The 25,042-nt window shown below is 39.6% G+C and overlaps 1 protein-coding gene across 4 annotated transcripts in view; it reads left to right on the top strand.

The window, feature by feature from the left end:
• The first annotated feature begins 1,160 nt into the window (after positions 1-1,160).
• The window catches only part of KLHL32 (kelch like family member 32), a 130,326-nt gene continuing 106,444 nt past the window's right edge, over positions 1,161-25,042 (top strand). For 2 of the 4 annotated variants that reach the window (XM_074820764.1, XM_074820761.1), the window contains exons 1-2: positions 1,161-1,517; positions 10,263-10,385. The gene's annotated coding sequence lies outside the window, so the exon portion shown is untranslated. Of the gene's footprint in view, positions 1,518-10,262; positions 10,386-13,663; positions 13,945-25,042 lie in introns of all 4 variants that reach the window. The other 2 variants (XM_074820762.1, XM_074820763.1) reach the window with 2 other exon arrangements.

The following is a 25,042-nucleotide window of genomic DNA, read 5'->3' as shown; positions in this document are numbered from 1 at the left end:
TGTCCACACTGTGCCGTGCAGCAAGGTGTGGACATGTTTAAGCTAACACTGATCAAAATAGCCCTGGAATAAAAGGTAATGTAGCCACGACAGTTTTGTGTTGCACATGAGTTAACTGGCCCCATCTTTATGCCTGTTTTGAAACAGCAATGGGCCTCTGACTAGTGTTGTACTGCATCAGCACCAACCTGCTTGAAGCTTCACTTGGAGAAGGCACCATATAGAGCACCTGGTGCTGTTCACTGTCTGCTCTGCAGATGAGGAATTGTGTTTTTTCTAGATGCCTTTCATGGACACCTTACAGCAGAACAATTCACCTGTCAGTAGCCTGAACTAAAGACCCTCACTCTGAAAAGTGTTTTAGGGAATTGTCATCTGCAAAAGGCTTCAACTCCTCTGATACGACCTGTATGTAAAATTTAATACGGAGGTATGTTGGAGATGGAGGCAGAGAATTTTGGGACCTACTGTTTTTAACTGTACAGCTCAGAAAACAAGGACTCCTAAGAAAATCCAGTAGCAAGATGTGGACTCTGCTCAAAACCAGAGCTGCTCCATGCAATTCTCAAAATTATATATTTAATATATTAAAGCACTGCCCAGTCTTGCTAAATTATATGAGTGACTCACTGATCATCAGATTGCTCTCCTGAATGTTCTTCACAGTCATGGGATCAGTCAGAGGGTGGGGGTTAGAAAAACTCCCACCACCTCATAGTTCCATGAGGTGAGACTGAAAGAAAAGCAGTTACAAGCCTCCCTGCAAAGCCAGGTACTCTGTCCCTGCAAAGATGGCATCTGGAAAAATACACGACTGCAGCATGCCTGTGCGCACCAGGTTTACCTCAGAGAGGTGTCCCTCATCACTCTCGCAATGAGGTTTTTAAAAAGCCACATCAAAATCCTTAATCGGATAATAAACCACTGATGCTTTAATATCCTCGGATGTAGCGCTCAGGCCCCGACCCTGCAGTGGGCCTGCCCTTCTGAAGACCTCTCCCGTTCCAGCCATATTTCTTGTCTTAAAATCCCTCCTTCTCAACTCACCCCGGCCGACAACCCTCCCGTGGCGATCCCGCCTCGCAGGTGCTCTGCCCACAAACTTATCCAGGGGCTTGGCCAGGCCTTCCCTCCCTCCAGCCCTCCCGCAGGGCCGCGGCCCCGGCGGGCGGGAAGCCTGTGGCGCTGCCGGCGGCCGCCGCCTCCCGGGGCGGGGCGGAGGGGACCCACTGTGGACGCTGGTGGCCCTGCAACGCCTCGGGAGCGACCGAAAGCACGGCGGGAACGATCCCGCGGCCCAACCCGACCCAGGCCCGGCCCCTCCTCCGGCAGGTGCGGCCCTGCCGCGCCGGGGCCGCCGCTGCGCACTGGGCGGGGCGGGGAAGCTCCTCCTGCTCAGCCACCGGAGCTGCACAGCTGGGACGGCGGGGCTGCGGCGTGGGAGCTTCTTCCCCGCGGCTCCGTAGCCCGCTGCCGTCGGAGCGGGGCCACCGCCGTGCGCCGGCACCTGCCGCGAGGTGAGCGAGCGGCCGGGCCTGAGGCGGTGCTTTGCCGCCGCCGTTATCTAACCGGGGCGGCGGGGCGAGGCCGGGGGGCGGCCGGCGGTGGCTGGCCGCCGCCGGCCGCCCCCCGCCTGGCCCCGCCGGTCCCTCAGCACCGCTGCCTGAGGGGGGCTGAGGGACGAGGGGGGTGTATGTGTGAGTGTCCCCGTTGCCAGGGAGACGGTTCAAACGGCAGCTCCGACCGTTGGGGCGTCCCCGGGTAACGGCCGGCGCCCGCCTCAGCGGTCCCGCCGGCCCTCGGCTCGCCGTAACTCCGGGGTAGGAGGCGACGGGGGCTGGGGAGGGAACCGGGGGGGAAGGACGAACCGGAGCCCCGGGTGTGGCTCCGGGACGCGGTGAGTCCCGCTCCCTCTGGGGTTGTGCGGGGACGTGTTGGGTTGGTGGCGGTTTCTTAGGACCTGGCTCTGCCGCCTCGAAACGGGCGCTGAAATGCGTCTCCTTACTTAGGAGGAGCGGTTCTTTCCCTCCATCCAGACTCGAAGCTACTCGTTGGAGGGACAAAAACAGAGCTTTTGCTCCTCTCCAGTGCTTAAATATGCCCGGGCTCCCCGCTGGAAAGGAGCTAGGCACCTTGATTGCTGGAAGGTTAAATCTGCAGCCCGTGGACTTTAAAAGGTACTGCTCCAGTGGTTAAATACCTAGCTCAGAGTGGGGAAATATTTGGTTCCCAGCGCTAAATCTCCAGCGTGGTCAATCTGGAGCAATTCTACCAAAAAATCACGGCTTCCTGCCATGCTGCAGGTTGCAGTTGACTCGTTGCAGCGACTCTCCAGAGCATCGATGGAGGGTGAATTCAGCCTGCAGAGCGAAGTCGGCTTGTCTGTACAGTCTCTGGCAGAGTCCGACTGACAGTTGATATACATAACTGTTACACACAGGCACTAAGAAGCAGTATACTTGGCACCATACACCACAGTAAAATGTAAAAGAAACGGAGCTACAGTTTAAAACATAGAACAGTGAGATAAACTGCAGACGTTGATCTTAGCAAATAGCGTGAATGCATTTTTTTAAGCTTGTTATAAATTTGTCTGGTTTTGTAGGGGTAGGAGGATATATTGCAAATGTTTCAGAAGCAAGTTGGGGTTAGTTTTATTTGCGTCTTATTGGCAGCTTTCATTCAGTCATGAAAAGATCAGGGGTAGACCCAGAGGCCACAGTCCTATTAACTGTAGTGCATAGGGTAGAGAATTACTGTAGCCTTGCCAATTCCTGTTGATTCTGGGATGTGCCTGCATGAAGCAGTCGGCAGGGGCAAGGCCTCTGAGGGGTGTTCAACAATTGTTTAGAGTTTTTGTCTGATAACCAAGTTCACTGTTTAACTCGATCCTACAGAAATCCAGTGATGCGCTGAACAAGTAATATAGTTGCCACAGATGCTTAAAAATCGACTGATAGTTATTCAGATCTCTTTGTTTTGTTCGTTTATAAATGATTAAGAGAGAAATTTTTACTTAACTTTGAAAGTATTCCAGAAAATCTCCTTTCATCTTTTTTCTGCTTTTCAGATTGTGAATAATTTGACAGTATCTGTAAAGTACTTGTATTATGTATGAAGTACTAAGCTAGGTATGGGTACTGTGAGAAACTGTTAGGGAATAATAAGATCTTGCTTTAATAGGACACTAAAAATAATACACTCATACCAGCTAATGCCTCTTAAGCATAAGATCTTTTTTTAGGTGCTTGCAGTGTTTATAAAAAATAACATTATGTTTTATTGTGCATATGAGCAACAAAAGTCCCTGTTCCTTCCTGTATAAGCATACTTGGAGAAAATACTTGTTTGGGCAGCTATTGAGTTGGCAGATGTGGGGAAAATAGTGCTTCTAATATTTAAAGGGAGGAAGAAGTTGCCTCAGTGTTTCTTCAAAAATCATCTAGTTAGATGTCCAGGTATATCTTGTATTCAATTCCAAGCGAGACCAAGTGCTTTTAGGGAAGGGAATTTTAATATGGAAATTGAGGTGTTCTTTGTTTAACGCTTTATAGATCAGCATGTTATATGAACCACACAGAATACGAGATTAAGCATTGTCTTTATTGTTAGAAAACGATGTGATAATCTAAAAGTAAAGACGACTATACAGAAATTGGATTTCTGGAGATATTTTTTTGAAAGCAAGCTTGGAAGTGACTGAACTTCAAATTTGCCCTCAACAGACAATTCAGAACCTCGCCTCAGACAACGAACTCAAGATTCCCTGGGATCTTCTAGTTGAGCTGTAATCTTATTTGAGTCTGTCTTCTCCATAAGAAGGACATGAACAGCTGTGTTTGAGATGGCAACTCCTGTTAAAAAGTCTGTGTATTGCTAAATGTATAAATGAATTTGATTCTGGATATTTGAGCATCCAAAGAAGTTTGAGTAACGTCAGGGAAGATGGTTTTTGGTTTTGGTTGGTTGATTTTTTTTTTTTTCCCTCCTGATGATTCTCTTTGTATTAAGGGGAGCAATAAATTTTCAGTTTACAGTAAGAAGTATGGCTGAAACATCAGTAGCAGATGGAAGTTTAGGCCTTTTCTTCAGTGGGTACTTGCAAAGTAAAGTGAGTGGGACTTGACCAGAGAAAATGAAGTGTTCATTTAAAAACAAAAACAAAAAATGTTTTTTGATATCTACATTTTTGATTCAGAATGTGTTGCTTCTGCCTGAAAAATCAGAAATTGTTATAACGTAGCTTCTGACACTGATCAGCTTCTACAATGCAGCAAAAAGGAATGTATTCAATATGAAATTCATGGCACTGCTGTGGTGTTTTTGATCAAGTCTGCTGACTGGAATATGATTGCTTTAATGGCCAAGGATGACAGTAATTTAATGCCATGCTAGTATGGGGAAGCGATGATCATAAATTGGATCAGAAATGGGAATTGGATTAAGTGAAAGATAAAATTAATTTAAACACTCGGGTGAGAACAGTTGAATGTTATCAGGAGAAACTACCCAAACATAAATATAATCCACTATAATTATGTTCACCTGCAGTAACTGTTGTCTCATTTTAATTCCTTTTAGTGTAAAGAAATTATCCTTCCTATTTCTCATCCATCTAGGACTTTCATATGGCCACCTGCTATATGAGCACACTTGCCAGTGTGTTGTCTGCTCTGAGGACTTCAGTTACTCCAGAAATGACTGCATCGGGGAGGGGAATATCGTGTTGGAATTTTTGTATCTCGCTTCTTTGGAGATAGAACAGTGCTAAAATGCTGAAAATTACAGAGGTTTTTTCCTAATAAATTATTAAATTTTTAGAAACTGCATTTTTAATTTTTTATTTATTTATTCCTCACAGAAATTACTAACTGGTTGTGGTGGCATATCCCCCCCAATTTCTTGAATTATCCGACAGTTATATTTAGTAGTGAAAGACATAGGATGCTTGACATAGCAATTTCTAGGTCTTCACCTTTTTTGTGTTCTGTCTTAGATGGTCTTTTGACCGCTTCTGAGATGAAATGAGGTCTGATGTTGCTTCTGGCATTCTATATGCTTACCAATTTGCAAGAGTATGTGCTTGTAGATGGGATGCTTTTATTTTAAAGATGAGGCGCTTACTAACTTGATTTCAGAGGGATTTTTGAAATTTTACTATCAAATTCTGATTACTGAAGATGAGTAAAGAGCAGATACTTTTCACAGTGGTTTTTAAACAATTTTAAAATTTATTTATTTTTTTAAATGTTGGCTCATGGGTGGGATTTACCTCTGATTGAAATTTGGGCTTTAAACAGTTAGAACCTTCAATTTGAAAAGCAGCATAATTAGGAGAGAATTTTTTGAGGGACATTCCTGCTGAGTCTGAGAAGAAATTCCAGGGTCCAGAGGCAACTCTGGGAGGTAGTTTCAAGAGAGGAGAATGAAGCAATGATGTTGGAGTTTGGCAGTTTAAACTGGGAGCTTTGAAACTCCTGGTTCTGGGTGTCCCCAAGTGGACCAGCCCCCCTGAATCTGAATCTGCCTGACCTTTATAGGAAGGGAAATATCTAATGTAGGCCAGAAAGGAGGTGCAGGTGCTAGCCTGTGTGCTAGGCCACAGTCTTTGCGATTTCCAGTGTGTACGGAGGAACTCTGTGCTATTGATTGCTGCGTAACCTGGCCAAGAGCGGGACTGGAAAAATGTTTTGTCAAGATTTTACTGGATTTCTATTTTAGTTGCACTTTTAACTAGGGACAAGCTTGGACATAGCTAAGATTTGACACTGAAGTCCCTTACCAGGCTTTCTGTGGACCAGCAGTGTTTGGCTTCCTTTCTTGGGAAGAAGTTTTGCACGCATGAGGTAGCTGAATTAGGATACCTTTTGTGCTCCATGCTGCCAGTGGACAGCTAAATCAATCAAAGGGCAGATACCCTGTGGGAACTGGGATAATACTGATGGGTCTTTATACACCTACATACGTTGCTAGCTCTTCAAAATATGTGTCTCTGTTGGCTTCAGAAACAAAAGGCGTCATTGCAAAAAATGACATCCAGGAGTGAATGCTGTGCAGATTCCATTCACACTCATGCCAGTTTGAAGTTATTGACTTTGATACCAGCAGAGATTTCTCTGTGATGAGAAAGCAACAAGATATGTAAACAGTTATGAGTAAAATAAATCAGAGGCTTCAGAACATCAATAATGCTTGAAAATGTATGATTTTTCTGAGTTAGGTGACTACTCTGAGCAATTATGTAAATTGAGAATATGTTCTGCCAAAATTTCTGTAGCAATATGCTGCAACAATTTAGAAGAACTTTAATTGTAGAGAATGAGCTTTATAGGGGGATAAATATTGTGAATATTTTGATTCATCAGTACTTAAAGGTTATGGTTGTTCTGAAGAGTCTTTTTCTGCAGCCATCTGTCTTTATTTTTCCTGACAGGATTGATATGTATAGTGGTGGGTTTTGACAGTATAGAAGATGTGGTGCTGCAGCCTAATTTACTGTTGTTTTTCCTGAATGATGTGATTACTTAGGGTGTATCTTAAAAATGTGTATGTGTATTTTTTCCCCTGGTTGTCTAAACTTTAACGCCTTCAATTTTTCTAACCCCTTGTGCCTCCAGAATAGTCTTTCATTCAACTCTTCAGTAAGAATACACTTGAAAAAAATTCTCAACATTACTAGTTTGGATAACGGGGCTTTTGTTTTGAAGGTATTATATCTAAGTGTGATTGAGATCTATTTCTGCAGTGTTGATAAGACCTGATTTCTGTCCTGTATGTGGTTGGTTGGGTGGGTTTTTTAATGATTGGTTAAGTGAAAACAGCATTGCTTAGGTTAATAAAAAATTTTGAGTGGACACGAGCAAGCTTATGACCTTATTATGTCTGAAACATTTTTCATCAGGTTTCACTTCAGGTTAAATAGAGTAAAAGGGCTATTGCCCTTTATAACCTAAACTGGGACTCTACCTGGCTTATCAAGACAGAACAGTTAAAAACCTGTGGTTGAAGAAATGTCACCAAGATATGTGGAATGTACTCTTTCCAGGTTTATTTCTGAAATTCTCTAAAACTGGTATTAACATTTTTTCCAACAGCTACATTTATAAGAAGAGAGTGTCTAATATTTTTTCTTGATCTAATACAGATTTTTAAATTATGTCATTAAAGCAATAATAGACTACCAAAAGGTTCTTCTCCCTTCGAGAGGATACATCTTTTGTGTCTGTGTTATACTTAGTTTTGAAAGCCCCCCTTCAGTCAGTGACCTTTATTTTAGTTGCATAAAACAAAAAGAACTGAGGTGATGTTTTCAGAACAGAACTAGGACTTTGACTTCAGCAAACTGTGGAGATCAAAATAAACATCTCAAGAGCTAAAGGCTGAAGTGTGGAACTTCTTTCGTGGGGATAACAGCAGCTGTTTTGTGGGTTTGGTATATTTCTTAGCTGAACTTTTTTTTTTCCCTTTTTTTTGTTTCTTCCTTTTTTTCTTTTTCTCCTTTAGTAGAAAACCCAGGCAAACAAACAGCAGGGGAACAGAACTCCTCTTTGGCAGAGTCTTAGTGCATCAGGACTGCAGAGTGCGCTGGAGAGTGTGCCATAACCCTGCTGTGCTGAACTTATCCTCAGTGAGGTTACATTAAAATACACTCTGCATCTCTTGTAGTCTGTGGTGACTTCTGCATACAGATGCAGCTGCTTATTTGCTTGTTGGGAAAGTGCATAGGAAATTGAATGGTGCTGTACAACTATGAAATCTCATGTGTTTACTTTTCGTGTGTGTTCTCCATCCTCTAAATAGAATCACAGAAGTGCAAAAACATAGGAGTTGCTGAAATGTAAATAAGAGGACTGGATGTGCTTTGCTTGCTTTCTTAGGGAGGATAACTATGAATGGAGGTGGAACAGAAGTAGGAATTCAGCTTTACAGAGAGCAAGTCAAGCTCCAAAATGTTTCTGTAGCCAGGGCTGGCCGCCTAATGCATGAAGTTCTCTTGTACCAATGTGACTGGACCCTCGAATATATACTCAGTTTGAAGCATGCCATCTGATATTTTTTTTAAATTTTTTTTTTTTTAATTTTATTAGGATTGTTCAGTTTCTTTAAGACCTTTTAATCAGGTCCATCATGTTAGATGCTTTCTGGAGTCAGATTCCATACTTAAGGTCTTTAGATGCAAATGACAGAAGAGACGGTGAAGATGAGAGCAAGTCATGCACAAAACTAGTGTAGTTTATACTTATTGCAGCTGTTCATGTTTCCACAGGATTCCGAATCTGGCATAGTGCAACTCTAAACTAGCTTAAAGGGGGGAAAGCTGTTAGGCCATTTGAATTGGCTGTCTTTACTAATTAGAAGTAACCCTTGTACTATGGACTTGCATTGATTTTTAGTGGTGTTGCTGGATAAGCAAAGAAAATTAAGGCTTTAATAACTAAGCCTTGTCAATTGTAATTTCTGGTAGTTTAAGACCTAAATACCTCCAGCTTTCCACCTCCTTTTGGTCATGTAGCAGAACTGGTGAAGTAGACCATGTGTCTGGTTGTAGGCACTGTCATGGGATATCAGTTTGGATTTGTACCATCATGCCAATGATATGGTGGCAACGCAAGTGTTGCCTGTGCTCTGGGACAGTCATTTATGGCAGAGCACAGGGTATATAGGGGAAGGGGAGTGGAATCATCTTCAGTGACATTACACATTATGTTTCAGTGAATTACACATTATATGTTTCTATGTTTTGTCCTGTCACTGGTCAGTGTACTGTGAGTACTGAAAATTGTTGGAAACCCAAGGAATGAATTTTCATAGGCTGTATCTTTAGTTTCTGACTTATTTATTTTTTGTCCCAGGTAGTGAGAGAGATTACTACATGATCACCAAGTAGCCCAAGCAAGCCTCGAATACTTAAAAGAAGAAGGGGGGGGGGGGGGAAGTGGCAGTATAGCTGTGGTGATCTAAAGATATGAGAGAGGTGAAGGGTGGGGTTTTGTTGTAGGTTTTGGTTGTTTTTTGTTTTCTGAGCCAGTTGATACAGTCTGTGGGAAGGAGGAAGAAAGGACAAGGATTCCAACCAGAAGTGTTTCTTTTGCTTAGACCTGAAGAGGGCACAGAAGTTTAAACACTTGTCTGTTTCTTTTGTAATTCTATTTCTGATCCTATTTAGAGATTAAAGATTAAAAATTATTTAAGATCTTCTTTTTAGGCTTTTTTTCCCTGAAACAGAGCCTTTTCTCCAAATAAGGAAAAGTTGTGTCTCACACTAAGGAGGGTGGGGAAAGGTTGAAGAAAATCTTGAGCTGTAAATTCAGAACCTTCTGTTTGAAGAAAAAAAAAAAAAAAGCCCCTCTTTTCTCAGTTAAAATTATTTTCCATCTGTTTATCTGTATGATACACACATTTCAAAACTGTCAGAAGAAACAGAGTTTATCAGAACATCAATCTAATGGATTTATGATCCCTTATGCACCTTGTCTGGATAAATGGATGACAACTGGGTAAAAGCTGTGGATCACTCTCCTTGCTTTTCTATCATAGTTTGATACAAGATTCTGCAGCAATATTGGCTTGAGGTACTCATGATCCCTCTGTTCTCCTGCTGCACCTTACTGCTCTTGTGTTTTGCTGGCATCACAGTTTGTGGAGGTGTACTGTAGATTGGGTGACCAGCATGCCTCTTAAAGCTTTAAGAAAAAAAAAAAAAAGCCAAAAATAAAAAAACAAAACCCCGTAAAAACTAAAAAGCAATCCCACAGAAGTCTATACGCTCTTAAGCCAGGTGAGGGAAGAGAAGGAAGTACAGAAGCCAGTGTTGCTGTTGAACTTGTACCCATTCTATCTCGAAAGAAGAGCAACCAGTTGCTTTGCCCTGTAATGAATAAATGTAGACTAGAGAAAGGCATGTTGACTGCAAGTACTTAGTTTTTCTTTCATATATTAGGGTGTAAAAGGTGTTAAATTAGTGTTTTTATTTACCAGATTCTTGCACTGAATTGGGAGTAAGCAAATGTTTTTATTGCAGCTTGCCATAAACAAACAGAAGGGTGTTTGGAAATCCTGACCAGCTTTTGTGTAGGAGAGAGCAATCATAACAAACTGGTTCTGTGAGAAACTGAAAACAAATAAAAGATGAGCTGTTATTCATGGTTTACAAAAGCAGAAGTGATTGTGCACAAAACAAGCAAATTATTTTCAAATACTGAAAACCATTGTTTGCAAACCTGGACAATTTTCAGTAACGTTTCATGTTTTCCTGTTTTCAGTCTTTAGAAGATCTCAGGAAACCAAAGGCAATGATTTTAACCAACTCCGGCCTCAGAGAAGGGTGAAAATCATCTCCAGCTACGGCACTCAGTACTGCTAGAAATTTTTTGAATCTCCCCAAGGTATTTCCAAGAACATTTCCTACCTGTTTCTGAGTGTTACAATCTTGCAGTCACAATGTTGCAGTTAGCTAAAGCAAAGAATCCTTTCTCCTAACAAAACTTCATACAAGGAAAGCTCTTATTTTAGTACTTAAATTAAAACTTCAATGTAGTAGTAATTTTCGTTATTATTTTGTGTTCTTGGCATTTTTCAGTCTAACATTACTGTACAAAGTGAAAGGTAGGCAATACTTGGATGAGCAGAGTATTTCCAGTTGTGCAGCTGAAGGATGGATGGATGTATTGGTGAAGGTTGTTTTTTTTAAGCGGGAGTTGTCAAATGGCACCAAATACCAAAATCAATATTCCATTTTTACTTTGTACTGATACTTAGTTTTTGTGACTGAGTAATGTCCGAGTATCTTAATAGCTGATAACTCCCATTGACTTTTTTGCAACATTTTGTGTTTTTCATGCAACCACATCTGTGCCCCAAAGAAAGTCTCTAGCCTTAAAAGATAAGGGTAGACTCAGACTAGAAGTGAATCTGATCAAGTGTTGATAAAAATCATGCTTAAAGCTGCATCTTTTTCTTAGTTATTCCCTATGTGGAGCAGAAACCTGTTTTAAGTAATCTTGGGGTCTTCACAGAGAATCTTTTGGTTGTAAGGTTCCACTGGAATCAAGTAGACTGGAAAACTGTAACCATAGATCAAATGTTTTTGTGACTGATGGTAGGAAAAAGAAATATAATGTTTTACAGAAGGGATGAAACCTTCCATATAAACATATCATTAGGACATACAAGTTGACTCTGCTGTGTAGAGGTATCCACTTAGCTCTGAACAAAGTAGCAAAGCCTACAGGAGCAGTGTTGTTGGTACAGTTTTTTGTGTGGGTAACATGTTGAGAAACTATCTGGATGTCTCTGCAAGCCTCTGCATTGGGCTTTGATGAATGCAAGTGAGGTGGTGATCCTTTAGGAATTGCAGATTGTAAGTTCCAATTCAGATTCAGAAGTTTTACTCTCTGTGAGAAATGGAGTTCAAAGACCACAGCTTACGTAATTGTAAATTGGGCAAATACTCGTGTCTCAGCAGTATTGCTGCATCAGATTTCAAGTCATCTCTGAGAAAGTTTGCATTGCCAGTAGTGCTGACTGAAGGAATTTTGAAAATACTTAAGATCAAATAGCTTTTAGTTCTAATTAGTCTGTAGTTTGTGCTCTTTCTCTCCTGGAAGAGGGTGGGAAGAACCTTTGTTTGGTTATCAGAATCAGTATAAATCCAGAGGTAGAAGCTTGCATTTGTTTTTCAAATATAACCAAGAGTTGCATGAAAGCATGCTGCAAAACTAGTCAGTGGTGATGCCACAGCTTCTATGTGGTCACTGACTGGCAACATTGTCAGATCTAAGAGTTAAAGTGCTGCAAGGTAGAGAGAAATCTTTCAAACCTATTTTTGCTTTATTTATTTATTAGAGAACAAGTGTCTTCTGATTAGTTCGGGGTGACTGTAGTGTTGCCAGGTAAATGAATTAACCTGGCCAAAGCTAGAAGTCAACCCTTTGTTTGGTTATAGTGACTAAGGTCATCTGGATGCAGTCCTGCACTTCTTGGCTGCATTCAGTATGTTACTGTCCAAAGATGGAAAAGAAGCAGTGAGTCTGTGCTTAGAGTGCTGGATCATGTACAATACAACTGTTCAGTTCATTGGCAAGGTGAGGAGCAGTCTGTCCCCCGCAAATCCTCTGACTCAAGTCCAGGTTTTTGTGTGTGCCATTTGGTAAAGAGAGAAATCAAATACCATTTAATTATCCTCTTAGTCCTTGGATCTATCTGCAGTATCCTTAGGCTTAGTTATTGGAGGGGATGGGTGGGCATGTCAGGCCATTTTTTATGCCATTCAGCACCTTTTGGGCCAGTGTGTCTCAGTTTCCAGATCAAGACTTTGTTATATCCTTCAGTGGCTTTTAATTTTAGCATTGTCAGCCTCAAGCATTCAAACACTAGAAGTCAGTTTCCAGACATCAGTAATTAAATAAATTCAGACACTTTCCATAAAGTCATAAGTCTGGTGTTAGATTAGGCTTCTCTCAGCAACCTTCACACCTGTAAACTTTATTCTTCGTTTGAAATGAAAGCTTCAGGTGCAGTTTGATTCCAGGAGATACATTTGGTGACAGGGAAGGAAACCACTGTGGCTGCTTTATTTTGGCTTTTCCTTACCTTAAAATGTGTTTCTCATCACTGCTTACTTTTGCAATAAAACTTTTCTCTAGTTGTTGAGAACGAGTTAGCATTTTCCTTTCTAAATCAGTCTGTGTCAAAATTTAAATTTAGAAGGTGATGTCCCATTGATTCTTTTTATTGGTGATGCTGTCCTATTGATTCTTCTAGAGATGTACTAGCACTGATACATTTAACCAAATGGAGAGGCAACATAGCTTCCATGTGGGTTAGAGGCTGGGAATCTAAACTAATGAAAAAATAGTTGCAGTAAAAGAAAGACTTAAAAGTGTTGTGATACAGTGTAGAAGTCAGAATAATATAGTAAAATACAGTAATTCAGACTCCTCCCAAGAGAGATAACTTTATTAAAGCATATGAAGAGTCTAGCGTAAAATAGTACTGGTTTGTTGGACATACGCAGTTTAGTTTGGTCATCATTCCTTTATGAAGTGGATTGTCCCTTTCATGTCAGCAAACATTGCTTTTGCTTGTTGAAAAGTTCATAGCAGCTGGAATCAAATGCTTTACGCTCAAACAAGAATGATTATTAAGAAGGTAATCTCAGATCCTGCTGACACCAGAAATATTTAATGTGTTTTAAATAATTAAAAATGCTAATGTGAGATCTTGTAGATAAAGTGCACAGTTAAGGCAATTAACAGCATAAGATGTAGTCAAATAAGTTGTTTGATGTAAATTCTTTTCCACTACCAAAAAAAACCCCAAATCAGCCAACGTCTAAATGAAAAAAACTGTGTAAATGCATGTCTGTGCTCTGAACTGCTAAAAAGATTGTGGGTCTTACAAATTTAGCCAGACCTTTGACTTCTCCAAGGACTTCAATAACATTTTTAGGGGTGAAGGAACTGCTTTGTCCTTAAATATGTCCATGGAGAAAAGATCTGGGGGAAGAAATCTCTTCAGGGCTCTCTTGTAGTGTTTTGGTGGTACCCTATCCAGGAAAACCTTCACTTTTTTCTGGGATATGATAATAACAATAATAGGCCACTGTTGTCCTGTTTGTAATTCATGGTTTCCTTTCTTTTTGAATTCCTTCTCTGTTTGACAGTGTGGTTTTGACAGAGATGTCCACCATGGCCTCTAGGAATCCTGTCTTGAAGCATACCCACAGGAAGATGCAACTGCAGGCTAAGTTGGCTTTACGTTCAACACCACTGATTTGGTGCTGAGTGAAGCACATCTTCTCCAGGGACTGCACCTATTCTCACTTTGCCCAGCTGCGGCTTGTTGCCTGAATGCCTTTTCCAGTTCCTCACATCCAAAACTAGACATGTTCCATGCTGAAATCCTAAGTATCCGGGAGAAGTTTAATAAGTTACCTTCCACTGTGTAAGGAGATCCCTTCCTTTTATTGCAAGAAGATCATTAAAATATGAGTGGTTGATTATTTAAAGATTTAATTTCTTCTTTCGTCACTAGTGTAAATGCTTTACACTTATGTACCCTTGGAGAACTGCTTACCAATAGCTAGGCATTTCATAATTTGCCTAGCTGCATCTGTAGGAGTGATCTAGCATTAATATTTCACTGATTTTTTTCAAACATGCATCAGCATTTCTACTAGTAAGCTATGAAACATTGCAATAAAAAGATTCACAGAAATGTAAGCTGTTAAACTATGAATTTAGTCTAATTGTCATTGAAGACCTTGACCAAATTATTGATGAATTTAAAAATAGCAAGGTTTGACCTGAAATAAATAGTAGAATATGATATATTTTATGTAAGTTAATGGATACTCAGATTTTTTTTTTTAATTCAGAATACTCAGTATTTGCTGTGGCTTTCCCAGACATCATACTTAGCAGAATTCTCTTTTGAGAAAGCTTCTTAGTGTGGCTTAATTCTGAAATATTCTAATTTGTTTCATTTACTTTCGACTCTTGGAAGCATCGTATTTAAAAGCGAATTTTTTTTTGATTTTTGGGCATTTATGCAAGGTGCTTTTATTGGTTTGAAGTTCTTTTGAGTGATGAACATCTATCAGAAAACTTATTGAAAATACCCTCACCGAAACTTAAGTTACATAAAATAAATTCCTTTGCTTTTGTCAGGAGTCATTCAGGGCTCATTTTACTCACTGAAACATGGATGTCTAGTGCCATTTGAGATACTGAACCAGAAGAGACTGGATATCTTGTGTGTCCTATGTTACATCTCTCATCTCCCTAGAGAGATGTCTTAGTTACTGTAGGGTCTCTGAAATGACAGTAAATTTCTGTATATTGTCAACTGAATTTAAGTCTTAATTGGAAAAAACAAACAAACAAAAACAAAACCAGTGCATGCGTGTATTGCTTACAAAGCATTATTTTGTTTATTAAGTGAAATAATCATCAAACTTCCTATAAATGGCAGTTGCATGAGAATTGCTACTGAGTTTTCCTATCCTTGAAAAAAAGAGTACTTATGACTCAATAAGTTTTTTAGTGTTAGAGCACGCTTGCTTTGGATTGGTATTAATTCTAGCTAGGGGTTCGAAGGATTCTTAGGCTGTTCCAATAAATGTGCTCCAATAAATGTGCTGCATCAGGACACTTAGAGATGTGGAGGCATGTGCATTTGCTATGGTTTTGATAGAATTTTCCCTTTTTGCCTCTTCTGTTTTCTTTTAAGAGAGAGAGAATCTCTTAAAAAAGATTGGAATGTGGAATAAATAGGACATATGGGGGTAATATGCTCTTGAATGCATACAGTATATTCAGTCTTCTCAGCTATACCGTAGAGAATCGCACAAAGCACAGAATTGTCTAGGTTGGAAGGGACCTCATGAAATCATTTGGTCAGACCCCCTATTCAAACAGGGTCAGCTAGAGCAGGTTGTTCAGGACTGTGTCCAGAGGTGTTTTGAGTATCTCCAAAAACGGAGATTCCACAACTTCTCTGGGCAATCTCTTCTGGTGTTTAACCATTCTCACAGCAAAAAATATTTTCTTGTGTTCAGATGGAATTTCATGTGTGTTAATTTGTGCCCATTAAGTTATAGAAAAAGCAGTGTTTTAACTTGAATTACGAGTAGCTATTTGTAGCATTTAGTGATTTTTTTTTTTAACAAGGTAATGATTGCCCTTATAATTTGTAAAAATATGTGTTATTTTAGAAACAAGTGCCCTTAGAGTCTTTTAAATTATTTTTTTAATATTATCATGTATACAGATGTTGTCTTGGCAAAAGCTGAGCTCCAGTTGTGTGCAAGGAATTATGCTTGGCACTGTAGTGGGCTTCTAGTGTTTGGCGTGCAATTCACAAACTTCAGTTAGGCATTTAGGACTGTCTCCACAAATCATCTTATGTTTGGTTCTAGGAGCAGTGTTCACACACCCTAGAGACTTGCTGGGCTTCCCAGTTTAGTGTCTGGGTAGTGATAGATGCTTAAGAACAATGATTCTCAACAAGCTGCAAGTTGTTTGCACGTATATGGAAGGAAGAATAGGATGGCAATTTAGCTGATAGAAAAAAATCAAAGGTACATGTGTTTAAAATTCCTCACTCTTCTGGAAGTAAGCACTTAACTGTAGCCTTCGAAAGTCTTTCACAGGCACCTACATTCACAGTGCCTTTATGAATTTTAGCAGCAAGTTGTTTCACAAAATTAAGTTTTGCTTGTTTCTTTTGAAATTTAGCTTCTCGTGATTTTTTTTTTTTTTGGGGTGGGGGGGGTGGGTTTTTTTAAATCTAAGAACTGCTGATGCAGTACTTGCCTAATAATGGATCTGAGTTCAGTTGTTCTTGCTGTGATGGGTATTCACAGCTGTTCCTCTCACCTCCTATGAAGAGTAAAATAACTATCAGACTAAAGGCAGACTAGGTATGCATGGGATTGTTCTCAATTCCCTCCTGCTGTTGTAGTTTATTGTCCCACTAAGAATGTGCACCTCTCTTTGGGTCAGGAGAGTGAGTAAGAATAGGTATCCATAACCCAGGGATGAAGGTGGTGTCCTGGGGATAGGGATACCTGGTTCTGTCCTGGGAGCTGGGACCAGAATGTTGAGTTGATGTTTTGAAAACAGGGCTGCAATACAAGTTTCACGTACAGGCTGGTGCACGGTATTATAGAAATGGGAGATTTGAGTGTACTTTTTTGGTCAGGTTAAAAGCAGAGCTGATACAAAATGCAGCTGTTCAGGGTTCTCCGGTTATCTCTGTACTCACTGAGTACTTCTCAGCAATAACCTCATCTCAGTAATGGAAATGTGTAGAAGTGACATCAGATGATGCAGTTTCTGGTCTGTCTTCTGACTGCCAAATGTGTCAACAGCTAATGCTAGTCAGATCTGACTTGTGAATTTATACAGGGTTTAACAAAAAATCCGTTGAACCACCCAGTCTGTTGAAATCTGTATGTAACCAAAGGATTTTAAGTATTAATTCTCAGATTGTCTCTGAAAAAGAGTAGAGCACACTGAAATCTGGTGTTTGCAAACAAGAACTCAAATGTCTCTCTAGTCACCTAATTGATAGTTTAATTAGAGTGATCTTTTACTTTAGTACAAGGTATTATCTTAAAGCATGTTGTCAAAAACATGACTCACACTATGCATCATATGCATCCTCAAAATGAGTCTTTTTAGACTATATTTCCTGTCACCTCCCTTCCCTAGCTGGTATGTCCCTTCTGCTCCGAGAGGAATTTTTTATTTGCTGGATTGACACTGGGTGTTAATGACAGTGGTCTGTATCAGAACATTTTCTAGGTAGCTGGTCTGGAATACAGAATAAAGTCTGTGTTAGAAATGGTATGTATGTTGTGCAGAGGATGAGAGAAAACAAGAAATCTCCTGTTTCAATAAAATATGCTAGTATGAAGTCTAGATGTCTCGTGCAAAGCCTAAATAAAAGCTCTGGATGAATCCTTGGAGGAAAAGAATCCACTGATTCTACCATTGAGTTGGACAGAGCAATCAGCTGTTTTCCTACATAAGAGGTCGGGTGTCCTGATGTTTTCCTTTGTGTTCCCAGCAGACCTGTGAACCACAGCTTCCCCTGGCAGTGGGTGGGAACTGTACCATTCCCAACCATCTTAATGCTTCAGAAGTTCATGCCATATAGCAGGTTGTACTCACAGGGAGTAGGGAGAACACCACAGTTAGTTGCCCTAGTAAATCTGCCCCTTGATACCCTTCCTGAGTTGAGAGCAATTTTCCTTCTGTTGGTATGGGAAGAGTTTTTCGTCTTAGTTAAATTGATTTTTGTTTCCTTTGTCCAGTTACAACTTTGTACAGCCATGTGTATATAGCTAAGCTTCTGCAGATTTCTGGGTGCGAAAAATCCCTCTGACTGCTTCCATGCTATTTTCCCCATCCCAGATCAGGCTTATCTGTGTTCTTTTCTAGCTTAGCTAGTTAAGGTTATAGAAGTAGAAGGGACTGCATAAACATGTTACGGGCAGTGAATGTAAGAAATAGTGGTCTACAGTAATTATAGTGTACGTAATGGAAATTCTTTTTTTTCTAAGTAGATGCTTTTTTGGTCTGCAGAAGGCAGTGTAAAGCAGGGTGAAGGACTGGAAGAAACCCTCTGTCATGGGGATATCAAGTGAGGGATTGTAGCCAGGGAAACCAGTGTCCTTCCAGAATGACATAGGCTTAATGCTTTGTTAATCTGTAACCATGGTGCTTACAGTGCTTCTGAATGAAACTTTTGGATGGTTTCATGAAAGCCTGGAATAAAAAGAATACAGTTCAGGTATGCTAAGAGCCCTAAAGAAAGGGGGTCAAAAAAAGTTACTGCTGCAGATGTAGTGGTGCAAGTTCTAAAGTTCAGATTTTGCATGCCCCAGATCACAGTTTTGTGAGACAGTAACTGCTATGCAGTGAAACAAAGAAATTGACTCAACACTCAGAATCCAATATAACTGTTAAGCAGGTATTCTTTATTAGCAGCGCTGGGGTCACCCTGGGGATTCTCCACAATAAGGGCTTCCAAGAACTAGCAAGGGACATCAGTTTACATACACACAAATCACACATATTCATTAGATTTCCTAGAAAGGAGTGTCTTATGATAATGAGTTCCTGGAATTCATTAACATAGTCCGAGCGTGAGTAGTGAAAATAGAGTGAGGGTCTTCAGTGGTCAAGGAAAAAAGTAACTAGTCTTCTTCATGGTGTTCACTAGTTGACCTTCTTTTCAGAGCATGTGCTGTGAAGAAAAGTCCAGGTGCCTTCTTCCTAAATCAGCAAGATCATCCTCCCTAGATAGGATCTCTGTGTCCTTTTGTTTAGGTCCCCCTTATCTTAGTTTGCCCATTCTAGGACTTGCCCAAGTGTCCATTGAAGGCTTTGAGTCTGCTATCAATGATTTACATAGGGAGATCTAAACAGACAAAGAGGTCTAGCGAAACAGTTAAGGAGTCCTTGGGAAACAAAAAACACAAGCAAAACTTTGAAACAAATGAAGTAAAGCACAAGCAAAGCTTTCATGCATCACAGTTTAGTCTTAATCAATGATTGTCAGAAATTCATTTGTTTGAGCCCTTTCAGCAGCAAGCAGTATTGAAGATGACTTACACCTCTTCAATCTGTCTTCCCTCTGATTAGACCTTACAGGTTTCTTCTTAAAGACAAGCATAGAATTACAATATAAAGGAGCACCTTTACAGTTACTGCTGCATGTTTAACTGTGACAGTGTCAGTATGGTCACGTATGTATAACTCCTGTTGGAAGAGTCTTCTACAAAATCTCCCAGCTGTCTCTTTTTCCTAGAAAGGAACAAAGAGGTGTCGGTCTGTCCTGTATGTCCTGTCAGATTATGTCTTTCTGAAATAATATCATATTTCAAAAATGTAGTAGTAAGTAGTAATAATCGGGATAGTCTACTACAAGGTGGAGGAGAGAAACTTTTGGAGGAAAACTGTCTGCCACTTACTGTTGGAGGGTAATTAAATAACTTCCCATCACAGAAGAGACAGTATGCAATTAGTGTGTGGTGTGGATGGAAGGTGGCAGAAGTGATCATCCCTTCCTTGGGGTAGCTGATCATCCTGGAAGAACTTCCACCTGGGAGATGAGTCTGACAGGACAAGAGAAGTGCAGTGAGGAGCTGTGAACTTTCAGTGCAAGGAAAAATACTGTAAGAGACTACTGAGAGGAGCAGGGAGCTGATGCCCATCAGGGTCTTTGACTGAAAGAGGATATTCCCAAAAAGCAGAGATGACTGTGCAGACTTTACTGCTTATGGCTTTTGTGGTTGCAGTGTTTAATAAAACTTGGAGATGGGCAGCACTCTCCATTCTCTCCCCCTACTTCTCACCCACAAGCAATGGCCAGAAATACATTTGTCCGTAGAGTCTTATTTATTGTGGTCATTTAATTAGTTTGGATTTTCTCTTTCAAACTAGAACTCTTTAATGTTTAAATCAAATCTGACTTTTCAGTATAGAAGTGTTTTAATCACTCTGAGTTTGTTGTAAGGAAAAGATCTACATTAGATGGATCTACTTCAGAGGTCTAGCTAACTTCAGGTCCTGTCACTCCTACTTAAATTTGTAAGTCAATCAGAAGTGAGTAGTATGAAAATCTACATGTGAAAATTCCTTTTATACTTAAAGCAGCTTGCAGCTCAACAATAACACAGGCATCACTAATACAGGAGTTTATGCTGGAATGGCATTAACCAGGCTTATAGAAGTTTTGATATAATCTCGGTGTGGAAAAAGGACCCTAGGGGAGTTTGTATGTCTTCCTAATATTGTTATCCCTCACTGACTTTATTTTTAATACAAGCATAAGTCATATGAAAATTTCACTTCTTTAAAATCAAACATTCACATGTTAGGAAGTGTTGGAGTTAGAAATACCTATGCCTTTTCTTGTAGTACGATGATCATAGGCGACCACCATTTGGGCATTGGACCGCTTAGCTTTGTGCTTTTTCTAGCGTTCTTAGCTTCACGGGCATGTAACTTTTTAAAAGGTAAAGTACAGAAAAGATCTGGAAGAGCTGTACTGACTGTGTGGAACAGCATCATAATTGGAACCATTAGCACTGATCTCTGCTGCCTGAGTAAACTGTCAGGTATTATTCATTATAATCCAGCACTGTCAGCAGAAAGTGAAGGCAGGTGTTCTGCAGATAATTCTCCACAAAAACATGTGAAACATGGAATGTGCTTCAACAGACATTGATTCTTTTGGTTGCTTTCTTCCAAATCTGATGTTTTTGTGTCATGTGCAGGTTTAGTCCAGGATCTTCCCTGCCCTTGGCTCTTTGTCTTTGTGCCTTCCCAGTCTTCACTCTGGAACTGAGCATTCAGCTTTCTTGCCTAGCAATTAGAATTATTCCCAGCTGACCTCTGGTTTCTCTTCCTCTGATGGTGCTGTAGAAGAATCCATCCTTTCTCCTCTATTTTACCCAGATACCAATCTGATTTTAGTGTTGTGCACTATTTCACTCTTTCCCCTCCCCCTTTGCAAAAGAGAAAGACCAAGAAACAACTGTCGCTGTCTTACCTGGTCTTCCTCTTGGCCTTGTCCAAATCTGTTTCGTTATGAAGATGAATGACTCCCTGCCCAATTTGCTTAAAGCTGCTAGAAATCTTTTGATGCCGCCTTCTCTTCTCAGAAAGGTGTTCACAAATATCTTTGTTTTCTTAAATTGAGGAGTGGAGAGGTAGTTGGTAAACCAGTTACGTTGCAACAGGCTAGAAGGCAACTCCTGTTCCTCCAGAGCAGAATTCTGTACTTCAGTGTTTGATTTAAATGGCAGATTATTTTTTCTGTCCAAAAAAAGAGTTGAGAACCCAGAGACTCTGTAACAAAGGAAGATTCTGAATGCCCTGTTCTGTCCTTGACTTGACTGGAAATCTTAAGTTTGTATAAAGCATGTTTTAAATTAGCAGTGTATATGTTAACAAAGGATCTCTGTGGGGTTTGGTTTTTTGTTTACTAATTAATAACTGGTCTACATCCCCCCCCCCCCCAATAAATAGAGAACACATTTATAAAACTGCCTAACATGCCTCCTATGTTAGGAGTTTGCTAGAACTTCAAATGTTCTTGCACAACACTAGTGTTTGGTGCAGGGATTCCAAAGCCTGGTTTGTGTTAGTAACGTTGCATGGCCCATTCCAGGCCAGAGCTTGAAACTCAAACATCCTTATGAGTAGGCCATTACAACAACCTCTGGCAAGGTCTTGACATTTCCAGTCATGGCTTAGGAGTTAGTGACTTTTCCCAATTAGTTGTTTGGATGTGGCCATGTTATTTTGGAGGCCACAAGAGACCAAATATGGGCTAGCTAACTGTATAGGCAATGGAACCAGCACTGGCATTATTAAATTTGCTAATATGGAGGAAACTTTCCCTGCCTTCTAAGGATGCATGTGGGTGAAATGAAGAACTTCCAATGAAGAAGTGTCTAGGGTTTCTTTTGGCTTGAAAAATGTCATGCTAATTTAATGATATGAGGTAAAATTGATAGTGATTCTCGTGACCAGTTACTGTATGACTTGAATGAATTGTCAAAATAGAAACATGGAGGTCAGTAACCTGTTGCAATGCTCTGATGTTTGGAGAACTGCCAGTTGGTAGTACTGTTATGTACAGACTTTTTACTTTTCTTTTTTCCTGATTCCTGACGTTGAAAGCACCCACTGAACACACAGCAAGTATTTTATGCTGGGGGGGGAGGGGGAGGGAAGCCTCCTTGAAACAGTCTGGTCACAGTCCTGGAGGTATAGATTATCTTGAAGTATAGTTCTGCCACCCTGTGGCTACTGAAGGGTCATTCTTAGAAGGTTCATGTTTCCTTAGCTACTGGTACTCACAGCCTTTTTCTTTTGAACTTCATGAATGCTGTTTTGTGGAGAAAGTTGAAGGACTGACTATTGTAGGTCCCATAGAGATGTATAAACTCTCCATGCTTTTATTGAAAGACATAAATACTCATTCACTGGAAATGCCATTAGTTAATAAATCTCATGATGGTATAGTATGTAGACACATAACTGGTCACCTCAGTTATGCAAGGCTGTCCACTATCCAGCAATCACTTATGCTCTTCTTATTTTTTTTGGGTTTAAGCAGAAAATGTGATTGTTTGTTTCAGTATAGTTATAAAATGTGTAAGTTCATGCAGACTAATTGCCAGTATTGTAGACTATCTACAGTTCTGTATACTCCTGTCTGGCACGAGTACTCCATATGCAGATTTGAAGTGGTTTCAAAAACATACCCATGTATTTTTGACTCTTACTGCTCTAGTAAAGAATGATTGTTGTGTTCAATAAAAGCACCTTGATGGTTGTGACAGTTAAAAATCCAAGGCTTATCTGAGTGAGGCCCTGATGAAGTTGACAGCACAGCTCACTCTTCTGTGTCCACTTCAGTGTTCGTTTCTAGAGTTATCAGGAGAAATAATTATGATATCTCTAGTTAAATTTCGGTTGCTCTCCACTATAAAGCATTCTGACCTCATTTAGAGAAGCCTTCCACATTTTGCCACAAATATATTGAATTTCACAGAAGAAAAATGCTTAGGTTTAAAGAACAGGGTTGGTTGGTTTTGTTTGTTTTTATCCATAGAAAATGCAAATGAAATTTCAAAAGAAAGTTCAATTACAAACTACTTAAGTCACCCTGTCTTGTAGAACTGCAGACTTATTTCCTTTCGTAGGTAGTATGCTACTGCATTGAGTTATATGATTGCACGTGGCTTTATCAGTAGAATGCAACAAACTCTTGCTCAAGTGGTAGTGTAGTTAAAATATGCCTTCAGTTACACAGACGACCATAAACCTGGCTATTTGTTTATCTGAATGCCTCTTCAGAAAGTATGTTCTGAATACTGATATATTCAGATACATAGATGATATAAAGCCACAAAGATGTGGTTCTGCTTGTACGTTCTTTACCTGTATGGTTTCGTTTTATATTTCTGTGGTTTAAGATCTTAATGATTTGTGAAGTCAGATGGTAATTTGGTAGTGATAGACAATAAACTTCATGATTCTAATTGACTGTAACTGATGGCCTGAAGATAGTAGTGACCTTTCCAGTCTCACAAGAAAATAGTTTGTAACTAATCGGAAGAATATAACAGTTTGTTTTTTCTTACTGTGTTTTTACTTTATTATTGATTTTCCTGAATGTTTTTGTGCATTGTTTTGAATGACTCCTATTTTTTCAAACAAATCCAGGTTTTCAATTTTTTACTCCTTTGGTATTGTAATTTTAATTAAATCTAAGACTTTTTTTTTTTCCCCCAGTACTATGAATGCTTTCTCTTGAAAGTCACTATATTGAGGCACTAAATTAGATGAGAGACTTGTGGTTGAGCTGGGTTATGGTTTCACTGACAACATTGGGCAGTGGCAGAGTTTTCCTCTCAGTTGTGATGTTCTTGAACATTTTTGTATGGAATGAGAGAAATCTTTCAGTTCTCAAAGATCTTAATGGAAAAGGGGAAAAGTAGTGTCTCCCAGGCAAGTAGGAGAAGTGTGTTAATATACTCAAAAGAGCGAGTTTGCAATCAAGCTCTTTTTAGCTGTTTCCAAGTGTTTCCCTTTTGACAAATTAATTTGGCAGAACTCTGTTAAAAAAATAGAAGATAATGCTGTCCTTTTTTTTTTTTCCCTGTGACTAGTAAACTCATGTAGTCTTGTTTCTGAAAAGACTCTTACTCTGAGAGAAGGTGAAGTGCAGCTTGAAAGGATGATTTATTCTGACTTAACTAAAACCAGAGTACTTTAAAGACAAAACCAGAAACTTGTACAAAAAAGCATGTAAACTAGGACAGAAAATTGCCGTGGGTAAATCTTAATGGTTTTATTCTGCGTCTGTGACTGCCTCCTTCAGGATGTGCTATGAAGTCATTCTGGAAAGAAATGGACGTAGTGTACTTCTGATAGTTTTTAAATATTAAAATTTCTTTTTAAATAAAGACCAAATTTAAACCAGATATATTGCAGTCAAAGGGAAAATAACATTTCACAGAGTCCAAACGCTTGATCTTCAAAATTTTGCTTTTCAGCAGTAAAGAGTTGTGATGCTTATGATCTCTTTCGTTCATTTTTGCACCTAGTATATGTTGTTATTTTTTCTAACTTAAAATACACATTTTGAAAAGGAGTGACTTGACAGAAGGAAGATAAGTAATTGAAGATAACTACTTGAAAATGCAAAATCTTTTGATTTATAGATTGAATACTTCTGTTCTGCTTAACAGAATTTCAGAAGTTTCTGTCCAATCTAGTTTGGCACACTGCAAATTTATTGAAAGTAATGTTGATTTACCATTTTCCAACATAATTTCAGAATCAGAATTAAGAATATTAATATATCTAAATTAAATATTGCTAATTGGAAAAATGTTATTAATACTCATAGAAATAAAAAAAAATCACATTTAATCAGAAGTCTTACAAATCAACATGTTTTAATGGTTACTGACAAGTGAGACAACCTCAGTTTAGGAAGCTAACTAAAA

Source organism: Strix aluco, chromosome 3, assembly GCF_031877795.1.
Source record: "Strix aluco isolate bStrAlu1 chromosome 3, bStrAlu1.hap1, whole genome shotgun sequence".
NCBI lineage: Eukaryota > Metazoa > Chordata > Aves > Strigiformes > Strigidae > Strix > Strix aluco.
Note: the sequence above shows the minus strand (reverse complement) of the source record. Positions and strands in the feature narration are given on the sequence as shown.